This window comes from Pezoporus occidentalis, unplaced genomic scaffold (assembly GCF_034315485.1).
Source record: "Pezoporus occidentalis ecotype Australia unplaced genomic scaffold, CSIRO_AGI_Poc_V1 ctg100, whole genome shotgun sequence".
NCBI lineage: Eukaryota > Metazoa > Chordata > Aves > Psittaciformes > Psittacidae > Pezoporus > Pezoporus occidentalis.
In genome coordinates this window covers 561,470-587,614 of record NW_026912780.1, presented here as the reverse complement: position 1 = coordinate 587,614, position 26,145 = coordinate 561,470, and the positions used below count along the sequence as shown (strand labels likewise).

Sequence of the window (26,145 nt, the reverse complement as noted above, 5' to 3'; positions counted from 1 at the left end):
ATGAATAGTCCATCCCCAGCAACCGTATAGCCCCCCTTCAGATACTGGAAGGCTGCTATGAGGTCTCCACACAGCCTTAGAATCATAGAATGGTTAGGGTTGGAAAGGACCTTAAGATCATCTAGTTCCAAACCCCTGCCATGGGCAGGGACACCTCACAGCAAACCATCTCACCCAAGGCTCTGTCCAACCTGGTCTTGAACACCACCAGGGATGGAGCTTTCACAACCTCCCTTGGCAACCTATTCCAGTGCCTCACCACCCTCACAGTAAAGAATTTCCTCCTTATATCCAATCTAAACTTCCCCTGTTCAAGCTTGAACCCGTTACCCTTTGTCCTGTCACTACAGTCCCTAATGAAGAGTCCTTCCCCAGCATCCCTATAGCTCCCCTTCAGATACTGGAAGGCTGCTATGAGGTCTCCACGCAGCCTTCTCTTCTCCAGGCTGAACAGCCCCAACTTTCTCAGCCTGTCTTCATACGGGAGGTGCTCCAGTCCCCTGATCATCCTTATGGCCCTCCTCTGGACTTGTTCCAACAGTTCCATGTCCTTTTTACGCTGAGGACACCAGAACTGCACATGACTATTGAAAACTGAGGCAAAGGCAGCATTAAGTACCTTAGCCTTTTCCTCATCCTCAGTCAGCATGTATCCCCTAATTGACCCAGCAATGCTCCTCAGAAGGCTGCCAGGGAAGAATGTAACTTGTGAGACAACCTTTAATCTCATGAGCAGCCCAACTGCTTTATTTTGCACTGCCAAAGAAAGAGAGCCCCACTTCCTGTTTGCCTGCCTCCAGCCTCTGCCAGTAGAAAACCACTGACCTGTCACGCAGGGATTTTTGTTATTCCATTCAAGTACAATGAGGTTTTTGCCTGGTAGGTTCCAAAGTCAGAGATTTATTGCTGTATTGTTCTAGGGAATAATATTTGCGTGGTTTAGTAAGAGTTGGCAAAAAAGCAGATTGCTGTGAGTAAAGAGAACTTTGTATGATCACCTCAAAAGGTTTTAAAGGAAAAATGAAAATGAGTCATGCGTGTTTAAGAAATTCTTGCTTTTTCCAGAATTCATTGAACTGTTTGTGAGAGTGTGAGAAGGAAGATAGATAGGGAGTAGGGTTAGCACTAAGCAATGGAAAATAACGGGGGTGGATGAGGAAACCCACAGAAGATGGGGGACTAGTTCAAGATAAAATAACATGAGAGGTCATAGAAGCCATGAGAAAAATCGGAGATTTCCATGTAGGATTTCCTTCTAAAGTATCTGAGCAGCATTACACCCAACGACTAGTCTGAAAACCTTAAAAAAAAAGCAAAAGCAGAAGGGGCTCCAACGCTCCATGCCTCAGGCCACTGCATGCGTTTATTTACCCAAAGTTAAAAAGTGCACATACAGACACCACCAGTCAAGGGGCAGAGGGCAGATCCTGACCAAGCACTCCTGCCACATCCCACTCTGGGCCAGCGGTAAGTCTTCCATCCCCCAGCCATCAGCATCCAAAATGCAGCCGCAGATCAGAGCAGCACATGGGAGAGAAAAAACACGCTCCTGACACGCTCCTGCAGCCATATGAATTATTTCACCATGAAAAGTTATTTCCAAAACTATTTTGAGTCCTGTGCCGTATGGAAACAGCTAACATTGTGTGCAGAATAGAAGGAGGCATCTACCCCAGGGAAACACATCCCCACAGCCCTCCCTGCAGTTCTCCCCAGGGCTGCTCACAAACTGCCCAAGTGATTCCATGATGAGAAGCCCAGCTCCAGCCCTTCCTGCTCATCAAGCAGCAGGTCCACTGGATACAGTCACAGAAGACACCATTCCCTCAATGGTGTGACACCTGCCTGATGGTCATCTTGACCTCAACCTCACATGGAAAGGGGCTGTTGCCATGACTGGTTCTCACACACATTACCGATGTGGTGCCTACATATACCCACCTGTATGAAGGGCTTTATTAATCCCCCCTGAAGTTGCCCCTACACACATAGCCAAAGATAACTGAAAATGCCTGGGAAAAGACAACCAAGTCTTCACTGCAGGTGACATACTGTATACCAAGAGAGTGTTTCTTCTGTGGTGTCCCCCTATGACACTAAAAATGCCATACCTTGCCCAAGCAATTGGCATTAGTTGGGCACCTTTGTGTTAAAAAAGCCCCCACACAACAAACTAACAAAAAGCAGAAAACCCCAGCAAGTGGCTGGAAGACAGGCATGTTCCAGCTCCCACAAAGAGAGAAGGAAAAATAGGATCAAACATTTTTGTGTGAGGAGGGTACCATGAGGAGCCATATCCCAACTGGCCCCACCTGCTGGGTTCCACCAGTGCATGCAATCAAACTGCAGACCTTAAAGAGGCGAAGACAGTGAAACTGTTCCCACAGCTTCAGGAACTCCTCTTTCTTTGTCCACACCTTGGGGTACTCTTTCAGCATTCCCCTACAATGGTCAGTAAAAGTTTAGATGTTTAATTAGTGGGTGTTGAAAAACTGTCAGGAAGACCTTGATTATAGAAAGAAAAAGGCTCCTTGATGATGAACTGGCAGAAGCAATGCTTTATGCACCCAACCACGGAATTCCCATCACATCACAGCAAAAAGTGAATCACAAAATCAACACAAAAGCATTACATGGACAACAGGTACTCTACAGATTTTTAAATATTAACTTCCAATGTGAGAGCAGCAAATGTTCTTTTTAAAAAGTCAAAATATACCTATGCTAATAGCAGTAAGAATAATAAGGAGGATTGATGAGAGGCTGCTCAAATAGGGAGGAGTGGGAAAGAAGCCAGCACCTTTAGACAAAGTGGTCAACAAGAAGACAAAAGAGTCCAGAGGGAGTGTAAAGCAGCAGGGTTTAGCAATAGACTAAATTGCAGTGAGTTAGCAGCTGGCAGGATATAATAATAAGCAGGAGATTAATAGATTTTTCCAGTATGAGGTCAGAAAACTACATAAAATAGCGTTACAGTACTGGCATTTTAGAAGAGAGTGTGAAGTAACAGGTATTAAATGAAGCCACAGGAGTGGGGTGTGGATGCAGGGCAGGGTCAAAGTCCCAGTGGACACTCTGCTAAAGCTCCTACTGCAGCAGACTGTTCAAGCACCTACCAAGACCCCTTAATTTTCAAAAGTAAAAGCCAGTTATGGATACCAACTTTAGTCCCAACTTGCAAAGCGCTTTCTGTGGCTGTAGAAGGACAAAATGCTGCTGTTTTTACCTGGAAATTTTTACAGCACAGAAAAATTCAAAGCAAGGATGGAATATAAGCAGGCTGCATTACACATGTCACTAGCAGTAGTTAAGTAAGAAAAACTAGCCTAGGAATTTCTGCAACTGAAACAGAGCAAAGAGAACATATCATTGGCCACAGAACATCGATCTAGCCTGTGATACAAACCTTTACTGTTCTGCACTGTGGTACCTAAAAACTAAGCTTTAAACGCCTAACTACAGTGCAGAAACTCTTCATTTTTGACTGCTACAATTCATGCCCAATATTTTGACCTTCACCTCCTCTTTTGATCAGCAATAAAGCAAGAAATTTTGTTTGAACCCCAGAACACTCTGAAAAGATAAGATTGTGTCTTATTTTTAGTAATGAGAAAAATATTTTTCAACTTATTTGAAAATAAATTGAAAATAAATCAATAGACTCACGACTGGATAATACTGACAGATAGAATCATGAATAAATTCCACTTTGCATCTCATGCTGCATTATTGTTCATGTGGAGCAGAGATACAAATGTGTAAGTTCCTTCCTTTCTTGACAGAGAAATCTTTTGTTTGCCTCTCATCTAGTTCATGGAGAAATACCCAGGCAATATAGGAAAAACCAGCACAGGAGGCTGTAGAGAACAAGATCACTAAACCTCTACTAATGTTAAACACTGTTATGTTAATTTTGCTAAAATTAATGTTAATGATGCTAAAATACCCCTTCATATTTCTAGACAGGTTTTGTCAATAACTATGGTACTACATTATCAATGTCTTAGTGTCTTTTTACAGCTTGCACGATATTGTACACACTCAGTGTGCTGCAACAAGGTGGAGAGGCAGGATGCGCATTAGTAGGAATTAATTGCTAGGATGCTTGTAACTTTTTCATGACTAATAAATATAAGCATACTTGCTGTTGCAAGTAAAGAACATGGTGTTATTAGAAATTGGCACAAGTGCATAAAACATCCTCTGGCAACTCATTAAAGAACTGGATTAGTCCTAGAGAAAAAAAAGGGTCAGCCATCAACTCCAAAAGATATAAACTCAGCCTTTTCTATGGGTGTATTAAGAAACTGATTACCCATACAAGTACAGCTAAAGAGGAATTAGCCTCTGAGTTATGAAAAAGTTGCAAAAGTAGGAAAACATTTTGAAAACATTCAAATATGAAGCAAATTTATGAAAAGAGCCAAGACATAGCAGGACACCTCGCCCCTCTTATGGCAAAGGACACATAAATACAGTCAGCAACGAGAGAACAGGAAAAGGCAGCTCACTTTCAGGCTAATAACCCAGTTCCTCAAATTACTGCCACAGGCATGAATTTCCTAGTAGAAAGAGGGGGTATAGCCTATGGAGGTTTTTAGCACATTGGTTCTATGTTAAATAACCCATACCCATGCCTCCTCCCTCCCCTTGAAATCAGAAATGCATTCTCCCCGACTCTTACTCCCACACCCAGTATATTAGTGGTGTATTTATGTAACGCTGTGCATGCCACAACAGTATCCAAGAGATCTGTCTGTTGGTTACAACTACAGTTTGCAGTGTGCTAAAGGTGTACGAAGGTGTCCTCTACAGAACATTGCACCTGAGGAAGCTGCTCTCCCTTCCTGGGCAGCAAGAATATGACTGTATTACAGGCACAAGGTTTCTCATCCAGCTACCCCCTAAAAGAATGAAAGCTCTAGGAAGCAAAAAATTTTGTGTCAGCAGGGAAAGTTGTTCTTGCAAGTCTCTGGGAAATGAGAATGACAGATTTCTATGATATACCTAAGACAAAAAAGGACTTAATTTCACTTTCAGAATGAGATCCTTAGACACAGCTGCAGCACTGACTTAAAGATCTGTGAATGTAATATCCAGGATTCCCTGACAGAATAATCTTTACTATAAGGGCAGAGCTTCACAAGAGGTAGTAGTGTTTCAGGAAGTTGAATTCTTTTTTGTACTGCTAAAGCTATTGAATCTTTATGAGCCCAGGATGCTTTCTTCTCCCCTTACAGTTACCAAATGTGAAATAAATACGTATTAGTAGGGACTGTAAAACTACACTGCCTGAACTTCTGGCAGAGCACCTTCAAACACTGCAGACACAGAGCCTCTCTCCTTTTTGAGGGAAGATCCACAGCATTAATCCACAAGCTCCCAAAGGAGATCTCTTCCAACACTGGAAAGAATAAGTGCAGCCTTGTAGGATTAGAATAACACTGATGTTTTTACCTGCATCTGAGAGTAGCTCCAGTTGAGCTCCTCCATCTAACAACAGAAGTCTGGCCTTCGGGATTATCATAAAGAGTATTGTAGAAGGTGCAAACAAGGGGAATGGAGGAGGGAAGTGAGAGATTGACATTACAATAGGCAATTAAACCTGCCAGGTAATAGCTGAAGATAAGCCTACTAAAGGTCTCTGTCAGGAAGCTAAGGGCTCTAAAACTCACAGATCATTTACACTGGATTTATTCATGCCCTTACACTGGTGCAGTAAGGTAACTGCAGCCAGGCTGAGATGCAGAATCTGTCTGCTGGGTTGAAACATGAAGTAGAATTAGTTAATTTGGGACATCTTTAGTCTTTACAAGACTTTGACTGACTAGAGGCTGTACCCAGCTCAGCTGGTGAGAAATGTTTGGAGTTCAAATACCAGCATACCCTTAAACCTAAACATGTCTTTGCATGCTTGCCCTCTATCAGTGTATCCCTATGTAAGTTACTCATTCTTTAAATTCAGAAGGTGTGGTCTCACCTGACCCTTGAAAGCCAGATATCATATCTCATTTTCATAAAAACCTCATTTTTTTTTGGTAGTGGTTAGCTGTGATAAAATCTATTTAACAGAAACAAAGAAATGATCTTGAAAGGGGTAAGAGTTAAATATATATACCAGACAGTAGCAAATCACTTCAATGGTATACTTCCTTTACAAGCACTCTGGCTTTTTAAGTTCGGCACAGCTTTGTGTTATTTGATTGGTCTTAATATAATTTTTGCTTTCCTGTCCTTCTGATCCTTTGAGAGTTGCATGAAATAGAAATTATATTATGAATGAGCTCAAACAGGTGCTACTACTTATTCTTCAGTGTTCAAAACCTCTTACTTGAAATGGAAATAAAAGGGATGTTGGGAATAAATTCTGCAGCTATGCTGAACACCAAAAAGCAAGAAGTGACTTATGTCATGATAAGGCTAGAGGAAAACTCATTAAAGGAGTTCAGCGGTACTACCACTGCATAAACACGTTGTTAGCTTAAGCATTAGTTGGCTGGAATTTTTGCCTTTTGCAAAATGTTATTGTGGGGATAAAACCAACAACTCTGCAGAGCTTAAAAGACTCACTAGAAACTCCTTAATAAATCTTCCAATACAAGCAGTAATTAATTCAATAGCCAGGTCCTCACTTCACTGCTTTTCTGGCAGTCAAACCTCCTTGCTTATTTAATTTTACTTTTACAAACCTATGATGATTCATGGGAGAATACATGGCAATAAATCTTCCTGTGAAATAACAATACTCATGCAGACACACAGAAATAACACGAATAAGTTTATATTCCCCTTCAGTTCCCTCGCTCAAAACAGTAAATATAAGACACAACAACAGGTCTCCTTTTCTGAGCATTGTTTTCTTCTGCCAAAAAAAAAAAAAAGCAAACTATTTTTTCAAGCACAAGTAATGAACAGTTAATTGCTTTTTGCTGTGTTTTTAACTTCCAGGACTGACCTGGGGCACTCTGTCTCTTTGACACAACAGGAAAATAGATAAAGGGCATTTCTTTAGGGTTTCTCACATCTATCACTGCTATCAGGACAGGAAGAACTTTCATAGTGCTTTGCTGATAATTCAAGAAGTTCACTATGTAAGTAGCTTCGAGTTCACTATGTTTGTTTAGTATAGAAGATTTCAAGTTCTACAGGGAAAATAAACACATTCTTTCAGGCTAACTTTAAAGGTTCACGACTAACAGTTGAAAAGAAAAATAAAACCATCAAGCCATACCTTAAGGGGAACTATTTTTTCAGCTCATCATGAGCAAAGCTGTCTATATGAAAGCCATGTAGTTCAGCCAAACCTTCCAATTCCCCCCTCCTTCTTTTATTAGCCAGCTCTTGACTCAGTAGTCAATTTTAATTAAACGTGGAAGCTGTGATTTTAGGCAATGTTCAGGTGCTAATGGAGACACTCTTAGCAACAGTCACAAGCACAAATGGGTGTCTGAAATACAGCTCTACTGGACCAAGAGCCTGCCTGGCAGCTCTAGCCCTCAAACCAGGAGGGCAGAGGCCTGGGAGGGGTCCCATTTTCCTAAATGCATGCTTATAGTGGGAGGGACAGAGGATTTGAACAGGGATGGTATACAGCCAATACCTGGTTTTAACATGCCAGGATAGGGAGGGGAAAAACCTTTTCCTTAGCAAGCATTTCCAGGTAACCCAGCCTCTCACCTGCTGCCAGAATCTCCTTCCTCCTTTACTAGATCTCTTTTGGGCAATTTGCCTACTCCTTCTCTACAACCATAGCCACCCATTCACACAGCTCTTGTACACAAAGGCAGGCAAAACAGCTAACTTGCTGTAATAGAATAGGTGTAGCCAACTTTAAAGCGTGGCTGCTGGAGGTTCTCCAACACCTGTTGACAGTGTACACCACACCTACACCTGTGACCAGCATTCCCCAGATCCCTTGTGCTCTCCAAAGCAACATTAAACCAATTCCCCAATAAAGTGAAGATGCTGCCTGGAAGCAGACAAACTGATAAACTGGAAAGCCAGGTTAAGATGCAATTCATCAAATATCAGCTGTGGGAATTTATTATGTCAGCTACTTTCTTATGCTTCTCAAGATCTATTCTATACCATCTCAAGATGTGGTACAAGCCTACAAGCAAATGCTCACAGGGCAAAACACACAGCAACAGTCCAATTTAGTAGTCCTCTAATATTAAAGGAAAAAGATCTAGCATATTCCGTCCAACTCAGCAAACCACTGCCATTTGAGAAGAGAGAAAAAAAAAGACAACCCCTTTCCTCCCAAATGCCACGGCTGTAGTCCTATAACTGAAGGCTAAATTATACTATGTGATCACTCACAAAGCTTAGAAGTCTGACATTTCCTTAACTCCTGGCCACTTGATTTTTCAACATCATCCCCTGCTTTTCTTAGAATAATCAATGTATAAAGTTCCTATCCTAAAAGCTGATAAACAGTTTGAACTCTGAATACCACCATCTGGTATCACACACGTCACAGGGACCATCAACAGTGATTTTCAGATTCATCATGCTAATTATTTTGCACTAAGTCTAGCTGAGGCCAACTCGAGGGTTTTGAGCTCCACAGAATTAGCAGCAGGTTAAAAGAAATGCACTTTACCAGGAAGTTTCACAGATAATTACTGACATCCATGTAATGGAAGCACAATCTTCTGCCTATTCCAAACATCAGAAAGGAGGGAGGTTGTATAGATCATACAAGATGCTTTACTAACTCCCCACAAGACAGTTCCCAGTAGTACATCTTATTTGACTTGTTCTGGCTCCTGCTCTAACTCATCATTATACAGCCCAATTTCCTTCCCTAGACAGACTGAAACCCAATTCTCAATTTTGCAAGCAAAAGAAAATAACTTGCCTTGTTTGATGTATCTAAGAAAACAAAAGCTCTGAGGGTTAAGAAACACTTCACAGCAACAAACCCTACAAAGATTTGGAGTCATTTAAGCTAAATACTAATGCAGACAATAATGGCTAAAAAATCACTTTGGAAACTCATAGACCACCTATGACTACCACACAAACAAGGTTCTGGAACAGCTCTGTATTGGGAATATTACAGACTAGTTAACTAGTTTTAAGCTCCATCTCCAATAGTTAAAAAGGTATTATAACCTTACAGCCTGAGTTGTCATGGTTTAAGCCCAGCAGGCAACCCAGAATCACACAGCCGCTTCCTCACTTCCCCCCCCCCTTCCTCCCCCTGCTCCCAGAGGGATGGCAAGGAGAATTGAAAGAATATAACTCCCATGGGTTGAGATAAGAGCAGTCCAGTAACTAAGGTATAACACAAACCACTGCTGCTACCACCAATAATAATAATGATAAGGGAAATAACAAGGGAAGAGAATACAACCGCTCACCACCCATCAACCGATACCCAGCCTGTCCCAAGAAGTTATCTCGCCCTTCCACGTAACTGCCCCCAGTTTATATACTGGGACTGACGTGCTGTGGTATGGAATACCTCTTTGGCTAGTTTGGGTCAGGTGTCCTGACTCTGCTTCCTTCTGGCTTCCCCTCCTCCCTGGCAGAGCAGGAGACTCAGAAAGTCCTTGGTCAGACTAAACATTACTGAGCCACAGCTAAAAACATCGGTGTTATCAGCGTTGTTCCCAGGCTGAAAGTCAAAAACACAGCGCTGCACCAACCACTAAGAAGGAGAAAAATGACTGCTACTGCTGAACCCAGGACATGAGTCCAGTCCATTGCTGTCTTAACTGCCTCATGTTTCCAAGAATAAGTAACATTCAGCACCTCAAAGATGCAGAATTTAATGACATATTTAATCAAGACTCTTTTTTTTTTTTTAACCAGCTGATATTACGTAATAACAGAAGCGAAAGGAAAACCACAAAGTATATTGAAAACACCAGCTCACAACCAAGATCAAGCTTTAAAATGCCTCCAGAAGCAAAGACAAATTCAGACCACCTAGCTCATCCTCTGCAAGAACCAGATCTGTCCTGACGTCATAAAAAACACCCTGGATAGGTGTTCCTGAAAGGTTTATATAAACCTGTGCATTTATGTAACCCTCTAACCTCTTTCAGCTTAGGCTGGAGAGGTCACTTACACAGACCAGTAGCTGGCTTCAAAGCTGATAGCTGAAAACAAGTGACAGCAATGTATCCTTCCTTACCCTCTCAGCATGCCCGCTCCAATTACTCTCGTATTTACTGACTTCTGTGCTCACTCACATTTCATTTTTCCTCTCTTTGATGATACAGACATCCTGGCTCCATCTGTCATAGGGTTAAATAACCATCTTTCATTTCAGGAGATTCTATGAACTGCAAAATAATGCCCTGAACCAATCAAGATTTTGAAGAGGTCTTTAAAAAAAAATAAAAAAATAAAAAACAAAGAAGAAACCCCCCCCTGGTCACTTCCAAACTGAAGGCAAGTAGAATTTAGCATGAGTTTCAATGAAGGTAGAAGCAGACTTACATTTATCATCATGATAGTTCCACACAGTAAGTGTTCTCTACTGCTTTTTAGAAACATATAGTCACAAAATGTCATATTAGGAAAAGAAAGACAAAGAATGCTTTAAATTATATAGACTATTATTCATTATTGTTTAAGATATGGCAATAAATCTGGTAATGTGTTTGGCTATTGAGCCACTCTGAAAGCCTACAGAAGGCAATGCTCTCTAACAGATGCTCACTGTGCAGTCTGGTGAGCTAGGATATGTACCCCTAAAACCATACACTTCCCTGTCTCTTTCAATTATATTTTAATGTTTCTACTTGCTTTGCACTTTCCCCATCAGTCCAACTTTTCATATATTAATTGACATGATATTACAGCTCAGATACTCCAGTACTGATACTGATGCTCTTAGTTTTGCAATAAAGACATCTTGATGCTCACATTGCACTAAAGCATATACATACCACTTTTAACCATAAACTTGGCGAATAACACATATACACTTATGGTTTTTGGAGTAGAGAAAGATGATGCTTTCAACTAATTTGAGGGCACAATCCATAAACTGCTTTCCAGGACTTTTGCATTGAAGGATAAATTATACACTAAGTAACATCAGCTTCATTGCTAATCAGTGCCATTACTTTTCTGTTATCACTCCCAATGAGTCAAAAGGGCGGCTATGCTATATATATAATAAAAATCTTTGACTTTGCTTATCATTCTCCAGTTATAAGCAGGCTAAATTCCCTTATATACTGACAAAACAGTCTACTTTAATGACACTATCTATGGTCAAGTTCAGGAGTAATTACATTTTAAAACATTTTGTACAGGCACATCATGCTCAGCACAGTGCAAAGTATAACTTGTGTGTAGCCTGCCCAACTGAAAGAAGTCACTGTGACTGCTCTATCTGAAATAGGTATTGTACATGACTAAAACATAACACAAAACAGACATCACACAAAACAGGAAACTCATCCAGAAAAAGAACAAAACAAAACTCAGAAGAGGATTATAATCTTCATCAGCAAGTCTTAAAAAGCAGACATTTCAAACATGCCAGGTAAGCAAAGAACACAGAAACATTATCTTAATAAATGTGGTAACACCCCAGTAGAGAAAATGGAATTTTGTTTTAACCCAACTTAAAAAGATCACCCACCTAGACATCCTGTAAGGTTAACTGGGAAAATTTAATTATTTGGCACTGAAAGCAGTGGCCTACAGAAAAAACATTTGTTTCAAGGTTATCAGAGGGTTACAAAATGAAAACAGACACTTGGGGCTGAGTATGCTGGCACAGTAGAGGCAGAGGTGCAGCAGAACGTCAGGCTCTCTGTGTAGATACGCCGTGGGCAGCAGTGGGACTTTGACTGCTAGGAGTGTGATTTAACAACAACCTCACCAAATGCAAAATGCCCCCATAAGAACTGCACTGACTGAAAGGTCCATTAAGCTCAAGGTCCTTTCTGCAGCTGAGAAGTATCCAGAATTGAGGGAATAAGGTCAGAGCAGAGCAAACATGTACCTTCCCCATTACACTCTCCCAGCTTCTACTGGGAAGAGGCTCACAGTGGAGTTTACAGTCATTGAGGGTGTCCTACTCCATTAATGTGTTGATTTGTTTTTCATTTATAGCAAGTGAAATTAAATGTACTAAATAATTTCTAATGATAGTTTTTAAAAATTCTGGGATTAAATTTTGTCTTTATTCTAGCCAAAGCCTTTGACATTTGCATTTCAAAATTTTACAGTTCAGACTGAAACTTCAAAATCTTCCTCACACAACAGACGAAGCGGCTCCACACAGCAATGTCGTGTGGGGTAACTGGAAAGAATTTGTCACCCTAGGGAAAAAATGTAGACAAAATCCAGCTTTGTCCAACTGTCCAATCCAACTAGAATCTGGATCCAATTGTGACTAACCCTTAGATTTCACCTATAAAGGGTGGTTTCCAAGACTGTTGGAACCAGACTAGAACCACCAGTTTAATATCGAGTTTGAAGAAAATTTATCTAACCTACCAAAAAAAATGCTCCCCTAAAACCACTAACCAGAGGAAATACTGCCACCTTCTCCAATGCAAGCAGACTCTGGCAGACAGATAAATCTTTTGACTTACAGTAGAAAACTGTAGAACACTTCCTATCCATTCATGACAAAGTTATCTTGGGCCAGGCAGGAGTGCTCATAGCAACTTTCTTTCACCAAAAATACTGGAGGTGGAAAATAGAAAAGGGATAGTGACAAAGAGAGAATCAGAGATTCTGATTTGCAACTTCAGGGACAGAAAATGCCAGCTGTAACTTCCCAGGTAGTGTTTCATACTGCATACACAGCAAAAGAAAATGCAAACTCTCCACCAGCTTTTCTCACTTAAACCCTGTCATCCTCCTTCTTTTAACTCCAGGATTACTGAGAAATATTTCATATTACTTACTACACAGATTCAAAATTTTCTTCAAGGAAAAATATTCTTTTCCTCAAAACACAGATGTGCACCACAGACTAAATTTTGCATTTCAAAACAAAACTACCACTGACAAACAGGCGTAATCCACTTCCCCCTTTCATACTGGTTAGTCACATCTGTCAATTTAAATATAATGGTCTGTCAATTGACGAAAGTTGCTTTTGGTGTGGTTTTGGGGTTTTGTTTGTTTGTTTGTTAGTTGAGTTGGTTTTGTTTACTTTTTGGGGGGTGTGGATTTTTTTTGTTTGGTTTAGGATTTTTTTTCTTTATTTTGGGCTTTTTCTTCCCTCAAGCTAGTTAATTTTCAGAGATTTGTAGTGACTTTAGATCCTTTGTCCATTCCAGTACAAGAAAACAAACTTCTGAGATATCAGCTCTAGCCACAATTATTTCAGTCTGAAATATGTCACTAACTACTCCAAATGCACAGTTCAAGGGATGCACAATGAAAGCTTATTTTCTTTGATTTGAGGCTGAGAAACGTTTTAATAGTTGCAAAGTTTTTGGGTTTCCTTGCTGACTACAAGGGTTTATCCTTACAAATAAGTCATGAAATGGAAACTTTCGTGCAATAGATAAAGGCAGCTCTCACACATATTTGTATGAAACCAAAGATATTTCAGGAGGAAACCCAAATAACTTCTTTCTCATGTTAATTAGGAACTTAACTCAAACTACATTCCTATGTGCAGACATCTACAAGATGCCACTTCACGTAAGAGATTCCAGCATATTCCCTTTGTTGCATTATCAGGAAATTTATCAAGCTATTCAGATTATGCCATTTTGATCTGGGGTATTTTCTGGTTTTTTTTTTTGGTGTTATCTTAGGTTTTCAAAATGTTTATTAAAAAAGTATGCAGTCAGTCAGTCAAACTTTTGACCTAGCAGTCTGGCACAGTTAATCAAAGTTAACCCAAAAGCAGAAGCATCAAACTATGAATTTCCTCACTGTATTGCAAGATCATTATCATGACAAGTAAATGGCAACATCCTGATGAATGGCTTCCACTGTTCAGTGGATTGAAGAAAGCTTGAAAATGCCTTATCTCTGCTCTTTGGTACAGAAAGATTAAGGAAAGGGTGGATAATAACCTTTCATATTGCCCTCAAACACAGGATTCACTCTGGTTCCATGTCATATTGTTGCTTCAGTACAGTATATTGTCTGTACTCATGACATTTATAAAATAAGAAAACAAGTTTCAGACATATGATTTTTGGCACATTTTACAAAATGAAAGTGCCATTAACAGCCTTCTGAATGGTTCACATTATAAATCATTTAACTAAATTGCAATTTTAAAAGTCAACAAATATGTTATGAACGGTATGGACAAATAACAGGTTGATATCAACTTGTTTTGCAAGTATTTTAATAAAAATTGTTTGTCTGACTATAATAGTTAATAGAGAAAGGTAGGGCTTAATCACAAGAAGTTTATCAAAATTGGTTACAATTGAAACTTGTAAACATCATATTAAAAATAAAGAATTGCACGTATTCTTTCTTTCTGTTATGTAAAGAGTCTCTGAAGAGATTTTTCTATTTACTGTTATTTTCTGGGTTTCTTTACCCTAAATAGACCGGCTCTTTTCTGACCTGTTTTGCTCAAGGACCTTTAGAAACAACTATGAAGATATAACGTATTTAGCTTCAATTACAGAAGGGGTGGTTTGGTTTGGTTTGTTTGTGTATTCTTTGATCTTCCAAAAATCGTTACTATTTTTTTAATATCCACTTAGTTCAAATTCTGGATAAGCTGACCAAGAAGAAAAGGTACATGTTATAAAAACATAGACTTCAAGTGAAAACTGGAGAAAGTCTACAACGCTTCCAGTCTTCCAATAGACATAAGAAAGGATTACACGTTGGTGTTCCCAAATGGAAAGAACAGGTATGCTTGCCTATGAATGGAAGCTTTTACTTCATTATAAATCTACTAAAAGCAACGGAAGACTAATCCCATGTTTTTCCTTCTTCTCAACCTTCATCTTTCTACCTTCAAAGCAGCGTATCATTACAAGATCATTTGTAAAAATGCTTGGGGCCCCAATTTTGAAATAAAAACTTAATGAAATGTTCAACACTGAGATTGTTCATGTCCTAATACTGTAATTACACTTACCTGGTTTTAAAAGCTCTGTGTATGTACACATTAGAGGTATACCAACGAACAGGATACTAAGCACAAAGTTGTAGCGCATTGTCAAAACTCTTGCTCCCATTTGCATGCCAGAATTTAACCAATAAGCAATGAGATGTCTTTGCTGCATGGTTTTCACAGTGATTTTATGAGACCCATGAATGTAAATTCACGTATTTTATAACATACTATATGTATATATGGACACCCTCAGGGGTCTGTGTTGGGACCAATACTGTTAAATATCTTCATCAGTCACATAGACATGGGGATCAAATGCACCCCCAGCAGATTTGAAGATGACAATAAGATGAGTAGTGTGGTTGATACTCCTGAGGGAAAGGATGCGATCCAGAAGGGCCTGGACAAGCTTGAGAAGTGGGCCTGTGAACCTCATGAGGTTCAACAAGGCCAAGTGCAAGGTCCCACACCTGGGTGTGGGTGACTCCTGGTATCAATACTCCTGGTATCAAGGCTGGGGGATGAAAGGATTGAGAGAAGCCCTAAGGAGAAGGAACTGGGGGTGTTGGTTGACAAGGAGGTCAACATGATACAGCAGCGTGTGCTCACAGTCCAGGAGCCAACTGTATCCTGGGCTGCATCAATAGGTGTGTGACCAGCAGGTCAGGGGAAGTGATTCTCCCCCTCTACTCTGGTGAGACCTCACCTGGAGGACTGTGTGCAGCTCTAGAGTTCTCATCACAGGAAAGGCAGAGACCTACCGAAGCAGGTCCAGGCTAGGCCCACAGAAACGACCACAGGAATGGAACATCTCTCCTATGAGGACAAGCTGAGAAAGTTGGGGTTGCTCAGCCTGGAGAAAAGATGACTCAGGGGAGACCTTACAGCAGCCTTCCAGTGCTTAAAGGGGGTCTACAAGAAAGATTGGCACAGACATTTTTAGCAGGGCCTGAAGCAACAGGAAAAGGGGTAATGGTTTTAAACTAAAAGAGGGTAGATTTAGACTAGATGTAAAAAATCTCTTCCTCATGAGGGTGGTGAGACACTGAACAGCTTGCTCAGAGAGGTGGTAGATGCCCCATCCCTGGAAACACTCAAGGTCAGGCTGGACAGGGCTCTGAGCAACCTGACATAGTTGAAGATGTCCCTCCTCATTGCAAGGATGCTGGAGTAGATGGCCTTTAAAGGTCTCTTCCAACCCAAACTATTCTATGATTCTATGTATCATACCCATATGTGTACCTCATACATATAGTGCATATTGCATATATACATGTGTATTCATCTACAGAACTGAAGACTGGAATGGTAGTTTTGTTAGTTTTGGCTGGTGAATCACCAGGTAATTACTGAGGCCTAAACATGTTTTCTTTACATGCATGAGCTGTGAAAGTTAGGAAGCCTACCTGTTAAGGCTGCCTAAGTTTTAAAACTGGTGTAAACATGAACATGATAGCTATATTGCAAAGCATAGAGGCAAAGCATAGAGGCAATGCACCTGTACCAGTTATAGCTAGGATAAGCAAGTCAGTCTGGAGGCACCCAACAGCATTCCTACCATATTTTGTAGCACTAGTAGTGAAAACGTGGACTCCCGAAAGTTTTTGGTTTGCTTTGTAAAAAGAAACAAAAACCATTTGAGACATCTTCTGTTGGTGGCCATACACTGACATGGATCTTGGGAATTCTTACAGCATCTGTCCAAGTCCAAAACCACTATGTGCCTCTACCACAGGCAAGGTGAAGGGCACCAGGCAGTAGCTGATTGCACAGCCTTGGAGATGAGCACTCTTAAGGCCTCCTCTGAAAAACAACAGTAACTATTTGAAGGCGGGAGAAATTGCTGTCCCAACAACTGATAGCCCTTTCCAGGAGGAACAGATAACCCCCCAGCCAGTGGGACTGTCCTACCTTGTACAATGACCTGTAAATGAAGAGTAACTGCAGGCAAACCCATACAGGTTACAGGCTGCGAGTACTGCCTCAGGAAACCAGATGAAGGGTTCAGTCATGACAGGCTGACAGAGAGGGAGGGGAGGCAGCTGAATTCAACAGGGTCTTGCCTCACCGACATTAGTTCTCCAACCTTGCTCTCCAGAAGGTTCGTTTTGTAAAAATGCATTCATTAACCCATTTCTTATCAACAGGTAAATCTGATTCACTGAGTAACTCAAAAGCACAGCTTTGCCTCCCAGATTTTTGGATGTCCACACCCAGAGAAGTCAATTGTTCCATGATTTTCAAAGGATTCGTAAGACATGAAACTAACCTTTGTCAGTGGCAATCAGTACTGGCCTGCATTAGCTTTTCAGGTCATGTATGTAAATGAAAACGCTCAGCTTGATTAAGCAGTAAAACTGTTATTAAGTGTTATTATCCGGATTTCCCATGCTCTTATGATATCTTCAAAATTACAATCAGCCATGAGACAATATTAAACAGTTGGACTAGCAATGTCTGCACCAGCCCAAGGAAACTTCCTGACAGAATCAACAAACAGTAATTAAACATCATTAAACATCACCGGCACCTGGCATTATTGAATAAAGTAAATAAAAAAAGAGGAGGTAGGGAGGCATGTCTACGCGATGCGCAAGTCATGATCTTGATGAATTAGTCATGTACCATGGCCTATACATCTTGCTGCTGAAAATTGGACAAATATTTTTAAGGACATGGAGGGAAAGCTCTGCTCTGCTCTGACATGAAGATCAGCAATACTTAATCAGTAGCATAGCTGTAGTATAACGTAAGTTATAGCACTGCCTCCCGAGCAGATTTAGCAGGTGAGCTGTACTCTACACCTGGGCAGGGGAGGCCAGAGGAAAGAGCTGTCATTATTTGGTTCTCACAGATGCTGCACAGCGCATGAAATCAAAGGACACTATTCATGAGGTCACTACAATTTAAACAGTATTTCATTGAGCATTAGCCAAGTTTCTCCATTTTTACATCCTTTTACCAGTCTCACATCTGCTTTTAGACTAGTTTTATCATGCTGTTCCTCACCTTTCCTTTTCTTGTTTTCATTACCTACCTATGTAAAGCCATGGTTCCGTACACCTATTTTCTCTCTAAAACACATGTGAGTCCCCTGAGAGTAACCACAGATCGACACTAAAGGCAATGATGCTGATGGCATTGGGATGCTGCCCCAGAGTATGGTGACAGCTGTTCCTGGAAGCTTTTTACACCATCACAATCACTACATGGGATACTTCAGACCTACAGGCAAAACATATAGGTCAGTTAGCTGCAACACCCAGCACCTCCTGTGAAATCACACAGTCCTCAGCAGACTGCCCACTGAGCAGGCTAGTCTACATGAAAGTCAGGTATGAAAGACTAAGCTACATGATACAGCATACACGAATATAAATACATGCATTCAAACAGTCATGCATACTATTTTTCCGAAGGAGAAAGTTAATTATGTTTTTTTCACATATTTCATTTTCAAAACAAGTTTCTGAATTCAACAAAGCTACAATAAAAATATATACAAGTCATATTTCATATTTATAGAAAAATAAAAACCATCAGTAATGTCTGCAGAAATATTTCCTTTTTCTAATGGCAATAAAATTATTCATAGTATAAATACCTCCTACTGAAAGGGCAAATTCATTCATCAATAATAAAGTATTTAATCATTCAGAGTGAGGAAAACAGAATAAATAAAATGCACTACTATAGCCATTTATCTTTTTATCATAAGTCAGCTAATGCTTTGTGTAATAATCACTCTTAAGTGATTTCTTTTTTCATTAGAACAAGAAGACAGTTCTGAATCTTTAAAGTCTTTTTACAAGTTTTATACATGGTAAAAACTATATAAAATATCTGTAGTCACTGTACAAAGTCACAGTGTGAAGGCACTAAACTGCAGAATTATTCAGAAACACTCACCCTCCATGAAATGTATCACCTCCATATTTCAATTTATTTCCTACCCCTGGACTTTCAAGTTAGGCACTACTAGCTCCTAGTCTGTGTTCTCCCAACACTGTTGTGAGCCCCATTATGATCTCCATATATTGCAGAGCAGCTTCTCAGTCATTTGAACTCCAAGGCAGATGACAAAAATTACACATCAAGCCTCATTTCTCAAGCAGAATCAGTCCCACCCAACACACTCTCAAGCCTGCCCCAGACAAAGGCACTATTGGGAGCTCAAATTTTGGAGTCTCTAACCAGCCAAGAACAATTTTTATAGAATCATGTTCACCACTACTGCAAATATTTGTATAAGCAGTAGCTTCTGAGCATACAATATACTGTTGCTTTAAGCAGCACTGTGTAACACAGCATCGAGATAAAATGAGGCAGAGCCTGCAACTAACCAACAGTCCTTATGTTGTTGATGCCCCGTTTCTTAATGCATCTGTTCAGGTACCACACGGAGTTGTGTGACTGTTTTCAACAGCTAGCATTCTCTGGACAGAATCACCAACAAAATACCCAACTTGTCTGGGTAGTAGCTGTAGCTCTTGTCTTGTTATTTATTATCCATTGATCCAGCCCAGTAAGAAAATCAAGGAAGTCTTGCTCTAAGACAAGGCTCCTACTCTGGGAGCCAAATCAAACTACATGACAGTGGTTTGAGCTGGTTTCTATTACAGCAACTTTCTCCTGGATAACAAACAAACCTAGACACAGTACCAAACCTTCTCTCCTTGTACTAGAGCACACAACAGTATATAACTGAAAACCAACAGACCTGACAGAGATGATATGAAAACCTCTTCCATGAGGCTCTGACGTCACAGAGGGCTCAAAGGATGGCAGGATGTTCAGTCCCGCATACAAGAAAGCAGACCTCAGCTTCACACTTGCCAGCTCCTGCATGTTGGATAACTTTCATCTCAGCTCCAGCTCATTACATTTCAGCATTCCCCAGCTTTATAAACTGAGAAATAGCAACTCTTGCATTCATAATGGCCACGATGACTTGAAAGTGCTGTTAAGTACCCTCAGCTGTGATTCCATCTTCACTGTTTTGGGTGGGAGAGCACAAGAGGGACCACAAAAACAGTTTAAGCCATAATACTTTGGTCCTTTTTGCATATTTTAAATTATGATTCTAATTAGTAAGAACTTACTGTATGATTGTCATCATGAAGATACAGCTGTTTACAATGCTAATAAGCATTCCTTAGATTTATTTTACTGGATAAGCTGGACACTTACTATTTCAAAGTCAGCATGGCAAAAAACACCACATTTCAGCTCCGTTAGGGCACAGATCCCTGTCAATTGGGTTTCCTTCAGAGGAATCATCTCTGAATTAGTTTATAGGGCACAGACTCTACCAGTTGCTCTCCAACCTGACTCTATATTAAGTGCAATTCAAATGTTACCAGGAGCTAACCAAGACCCCTCCTTTGCCCTGCTGCAAAGCCTTTTTCATTTTTTGTGCTTCAACTGAAGCTTATGAGATTGCAAACAGTAATGTAAAACATTTAATAAATGTCATGTTCTCAGTGCAAAATCCTGATAGCAATTAATACACAGTAAAACAAAATGTTTGCCAAGCAATTAAGTTCACAGAAGATAAGCAGATAACAAGAATTAAACTCATTAATTAACTACATAAAAACCACAGATAGCAGAATTGGAGAGTGCCTGACTCTTCTCCAATCCAGCCAGCACAGTCCCTGCTGCCACCTTCCCGTTGTTACTGACAGCAACTCACGGCTTCAGACACCTCGTCCTTGACTTCTAATATCTTCTTGAACAGCATTATCAAATAGCACAAAACACATACTGAGTAAGAACAGAAAAGACTGATTGTTTTCAGATGATTGCAGCCAAAAATCTTCTGCACCAACATAAGAAAAGGTGCAAGATGCTTGAGTAGGGTAGAAGAGAAACAGTCAATTTCCATGACATAAGGGGAGAGAAAAGCATCACTATTTCTTTAGTTCAACTAACTGCCATTAGCATTTAATGATATGAGCATTATGTGAAAAACAGAAGTGATTACAAATGTGCAAGAAGCAAGCAACGTTTTCCAAATATTTTCAGCAGGATTTTACAGGGCAATACTGAAACACCATTTTCTCTGGATTTTGAGAATCGAGGAAGAAATCAAAATCAAGTAAGAAATACTTCCTAAAGTAAGATTTCAGATAAAAGTATGAAATACAAAGGAAAGATGTTCTGTCTAGAGTTTTGGCCTATTCGCTTTAGTTCTCATTGAATTGATCAGTTTATTGGCTTTGCCAACCATTGTCCCAAGATACTCAGGTTCTGACAAGACCTGCAGAGCCAGGATCTGGTCTGCCAACCACTCTCTTGTGAATACAACCAGTCATCATTTTGGTACAACTGTAGGCAATGAACTGAGCTCCTTATGCAGCATAACGCGCTTGAGAGCTCTTAACAATGCCTTGAGTCACCTCCCTCAAACTGAGGTTGCTGATTTCTCTCATGCATGAGATCATTTGCACCTCATAATGACAAATTAAAACAACTAAGCAAGCACATTTTTTGCTTGGTTAAATAAAAAAGGAAAAAAGGAAAGAAAAAAAAACCAAACACCCCCCCCCCCCAAAAAAAAAAAAAAAAAAAAACCAACCAAAAAACCCCAACCACCCAACATTTCTACAATTTTTTTTTTTAATATATATTGCAGTGGCCAAAAGATATTCCAAAAATCTTTTTTCCTCAGCAATACCCTCCTTCTCTGACAAACAGGAAAGCCTGTATCTTTTTTTCCTCCTCCAAACTGTGAGCACATGGAAAGGGACAAAATATGCAGCATACTTCTCTGCAAAGACAGACCCTATAGATGAGCAGTTCTGTACTAATTAAAAGCCTTGAGCAAATGCAAAGACTAAACTTGTGTGTTGATTCAGATAGATATTACTGCAGCTCAATGACGTGAGTCACAACTGGGAAATATCTTCTACAACATCTGAGAATAAAACTATGTCATCAGAACACAAAGCAAAAAGAAATACTTGTGTCCCCTACTGATTTTAGTGGTGCTTATCCAAGAAATTCAGTTTAGATGAGTGACAGTGATTTCCACCGCATTCCCCTTCCACAGATATAATTACCCTTCCAAACAGTTATGTGTCAAAAATATATTGCCCTCCCTGGCAGACCAGTAACCATGGCTGTAAACTGGGAGCAAAGTGGGATAGCACTTGTAAACCAGATAAAAATCATGTTGTTCTAGATGCTGGCTGAGCCAGCTGTAAGAAAATAAAGAATAATCTGTGTTCACTAGTCAGTCAGTGTGGACAATAATGACTGCCCTTCCAGAACCAGTCCTTTGGTTATTCACAAAAAGACCAAACCATCACACTGCTATCTCTGTATTGAGTAAGAAGACATGAAATTTTGATTTACCAGAATTCTACAAATCAGTTTATAAAGCTCCCAACTTCTTGGAGTGCTGACGGAGGAAGGAATCAGTACATGCCCACAAGTCTGAATGCTTCCCCAGCACCACCACCAGCCCTTAACATTATTGCTCTGAATTGCACGACACAGAAGGGAGGAAAAAGCAGACATCATTCACTTTCTTCACCTTGATGAACGATCCTTCTTGCTACAAACATACTTCACACCATCTTTGTTGGAGATTGCAAGCTTTATTATAGTATTCATAGAAACAATTTGCATTTAAAAAAATATCTCTGAAGCAATTACCATTTCAGGCCATGAGAAAAGAGACTCTAGTTTCTTACTCACAGCAACTTCTGTAGCTTAATCTCTTCCAAATCCTCACACGTAAAGCAGTAGTTTGAGAAACTAGGGTAGTTGCCCTCCGGACACAGGAAGGTGCAGCTCACAAATTATAAAAGAGAAATTTTAAGTCTCATCCCAAAAGCATGCAATAGCTGAAATTGGAGCACTGTTGAAAGGAAAAGTTAAATGATATCCAGAATGCACAGCCATGCTGATAAATAAAAAAATAAATAAAAAAAACAGAACAAAACCAAGAACACAACCTACCACCACAGACTGGAAAAATCTGTTTAACAGATAAAAATTTGGATGTTCCTTTTATACTGTCCCTTTGTACCTTACCTCCTAGCCCATTAATATCTTCACCGTATCAAATGAAATGTTACAAACCTTTCCGCTAAAGAGTATTTGAATAAATCGGGGATGAAACAGGCTTTTGAAAACCACCATTTTGAACATTAAATGTTTGTCACTGTCTTTTAGTCCAACTGATTAATTTAGTTAATCCATGAGGATTATAATTTACTCTGGTTGTTCCTGCCCTTCCTGCAATAGTGTTCCCAGTTTTGTCTGTAGCCTGCCAATGCCAGTTCACTACTGCTGACCAATTCAGTACCGTCCTACATAGCAGGGATACAGGATTATTCTACTTTCCTTTTTTTCCTGTAATTCTGTATTTGTATTTTCATATACAGACCATATCCACACACAGTATACTTGGACAGGAGTGAGGTTTTTACATTTGGGGTGGGGTTTGTTTTGGGTTTGCAGTTTCTGGTGGTTTGTGGGGTTTGTTTTTTTCTTGACAAAAGCATTTTTCTGCACTCATCTGATGTAAGAAAAAGTACAACAGCTCTCTAAGAGCTAGCCAAGTACCTATATACAAAACTCTGAAAGGTCCCCCTGTAGCATTTGAACAACACTTCTACCTCCCAAATTTCACCAAATTCAGAAACAGATGCAAGGGTGCCACAGACCAATAAACACAAAATGGAGACTAAAAAACAAAGAAATAAACCCCAAAGCAAAATCCCTCTAACACATTCCTTCCCCCCTCCCCCAAAACCCTACAACCTTAAAAAGTATTTCTACAGCCAACATACCCTTCCAACCATAGCTTTTAATGCCTCCCCACAGAGGCATCCTCAGAATCAATGCATCCCACATATGTGCATCCTAAAACCTGATATGCTCATCTGTGCACAAATACGCTTGTTGAAACTGAATGGAAACACCCAACCACGAAGCATCAGAATAAACTCACAGACATACCAATAAGGCCGACTAAGAACAGGTAAAGAACATTTTGCAGGAAACACCAACCATACCTCTGAATTTCCGAGTCCTAGTTTCTTTAAAAAAAAAAAAACACAACAAAGAAACAGACCCCCAAAAACCTGAAACCCCACACAATCCCCACTTTTATTATTTTTAATTGAATATATATATAATAAATCCTTCTATGCTGGATTTAAAGAAAGCACCTTTTGCCCAAAAGCCTGCTCATCTTTTACAACTTAGTTCAATAAAAGATACAGTCTTGCTGCCTTTGTATATGTCCATCCAAAACACTGAAAAACCCAAAGGTAACAAAGTGATGATTAAAATTTCTTACTTTGAGCAATGAGATAATTTGTATTATTTTCTTGCCAAAAGAATGTCACCAGTCTCTCAATCTTTGCACGGTCTGTTTCTCTGAACAAACTCCATCTTTCCGAAGACTGCCAAAAAACAAAGTATGGTTCCACTGCTCGGGTAGCTCGCACTCTGTACCATTTCACACACACATCTGCATCTTCACTCGCTAAACCCATCGCCAAGGTTCCACAAACAGCTACTCAAATACCTCCTGAAACTGCCAAAATCAGAGTTTGCTGACTCCTAAAAAGGCACAGAGGACAGTCAAAGCTGAGATCTATGAAGTACTCTCAGCTGACACAGCTGTTCACAGCATTTCTTCCACTACAGCAGAGTCAGCTAAAACAGTGGCACAATGACCATCCTCCTAGGGGATACAGATTGCCTTCTAGCACTTGGGTTTACTTTATTCCAATTGCAAAGATATAGAGATTAAAGAGACTGGATATGACATGAAACCGTATGTTAAATGATTTCAAAGCTAGTCTCTAAATAGGCAGCACTTACCAGAGCATTTCAAGTTCCATCTTTTCTCATGCTAATTTCTCTCAGATTTTAAGTAACAATGTTCAAAATTTAGCAACTGAGATATCTGGAACATGGAATAAGGCTTAATCTTGTTGTATGCCTATTTTTGTTTGTTTGTTTGTTTAATGAAAAATGTAACACAAAGAGCCATTAAGACTATGGAGTTGGAGGAGGCCATCTTAAATAGGATAATCACAATATGGTAGGTGGAGTCCAAGCCCAGTTTTGTACCTGAATTTCTCATTTTGTACTAAAGCTGGTATTATACAGATTATGAGCATGGAAACTGATTCCTTGTACATTCAAGCTGCCATTTAAATGAGTGAAATAGGTAATTCTAGAAGAGTGGAATATCAGACCTATATGGAATGTGATGTAAGGAAGTGAATAAAACAAGTTACATTCTTGCCTCTTAAATTTTATTCATTCTTGGATGACACAAGATTCAGTAAGCTTTGTTCTAGCTTTACAGCTGTAAAAAAGTAAGCTTTGTTCTGTCTTTACAGTGAAGAACTCTGTAGGAAGAGGCCTTTTATCCCAACAGCCTAACCTCAAAAGCACTAGAAAACAATAAAAAGACAGTTCATATGAAATGTTCAGAGACTTTAAGAAGTATCACTATCATTTTCTTCAAGGGGTCAGATGAATCTCATCCTAACGCAGATGTCGCTAAGTTAAATATTTCAGGCTGTACTGATCACCTCTGCTAGAAACAGTCACCTACTCATCTTTAATACTTACAGAATGAGAAAACATTAAGACATTTAGTATTAAGCAAGATGAATCTCACCTGAAGTGTCCTGTATGCTCTACATTCTCTGACACTATTTTTAGATTGGCATTCCTCTTTTCATGACTTCATACACTGTTGATCAGTACTCAGAAAAGTAAATATCAGGTGACTTGGCACAGGCTTGTTATCATCACTTGTTACCATTCCCTTACTTAATAATATGGATTCATCATGGTTTGGCCAGTCACTTAAAGATAAAATGTACAATATATGAACTTGGAGAAAAGTCAGCTCACTTAAAATGAGAGACAGCACCATCAATGATGGCTCATGCAATTTATAACTGAAGTCCACTATTTTGTGGTAGCCTAGCACACATTTCTCTGTCCACTCCATTAGCCTCAAAGGTTTCATTTCATCTCAAAGTGGCTGAATCAGAGAAAAAACTTAGCAACTGGGTATGGAGTTTAGGCTTCTCCTCCCAGAACAGATCTTTACTAACTCGAGGTAACAC

General features: G+C 39.8%; 1 protein-coding gene across 1 annotated transcript in view; it reads right to left on the bottom strand.

Annotated features, from left to right (window-relative positions):
- PDZRN4 (PDZ domain containing ring finger 4) overlaps positions 1-26,145 on the bottom strand; it is a 247,638-nt gene that overhangs the window by 201,972 nt on the left and 19,521 nt on the right. The window lies entirely within an intron of this gene.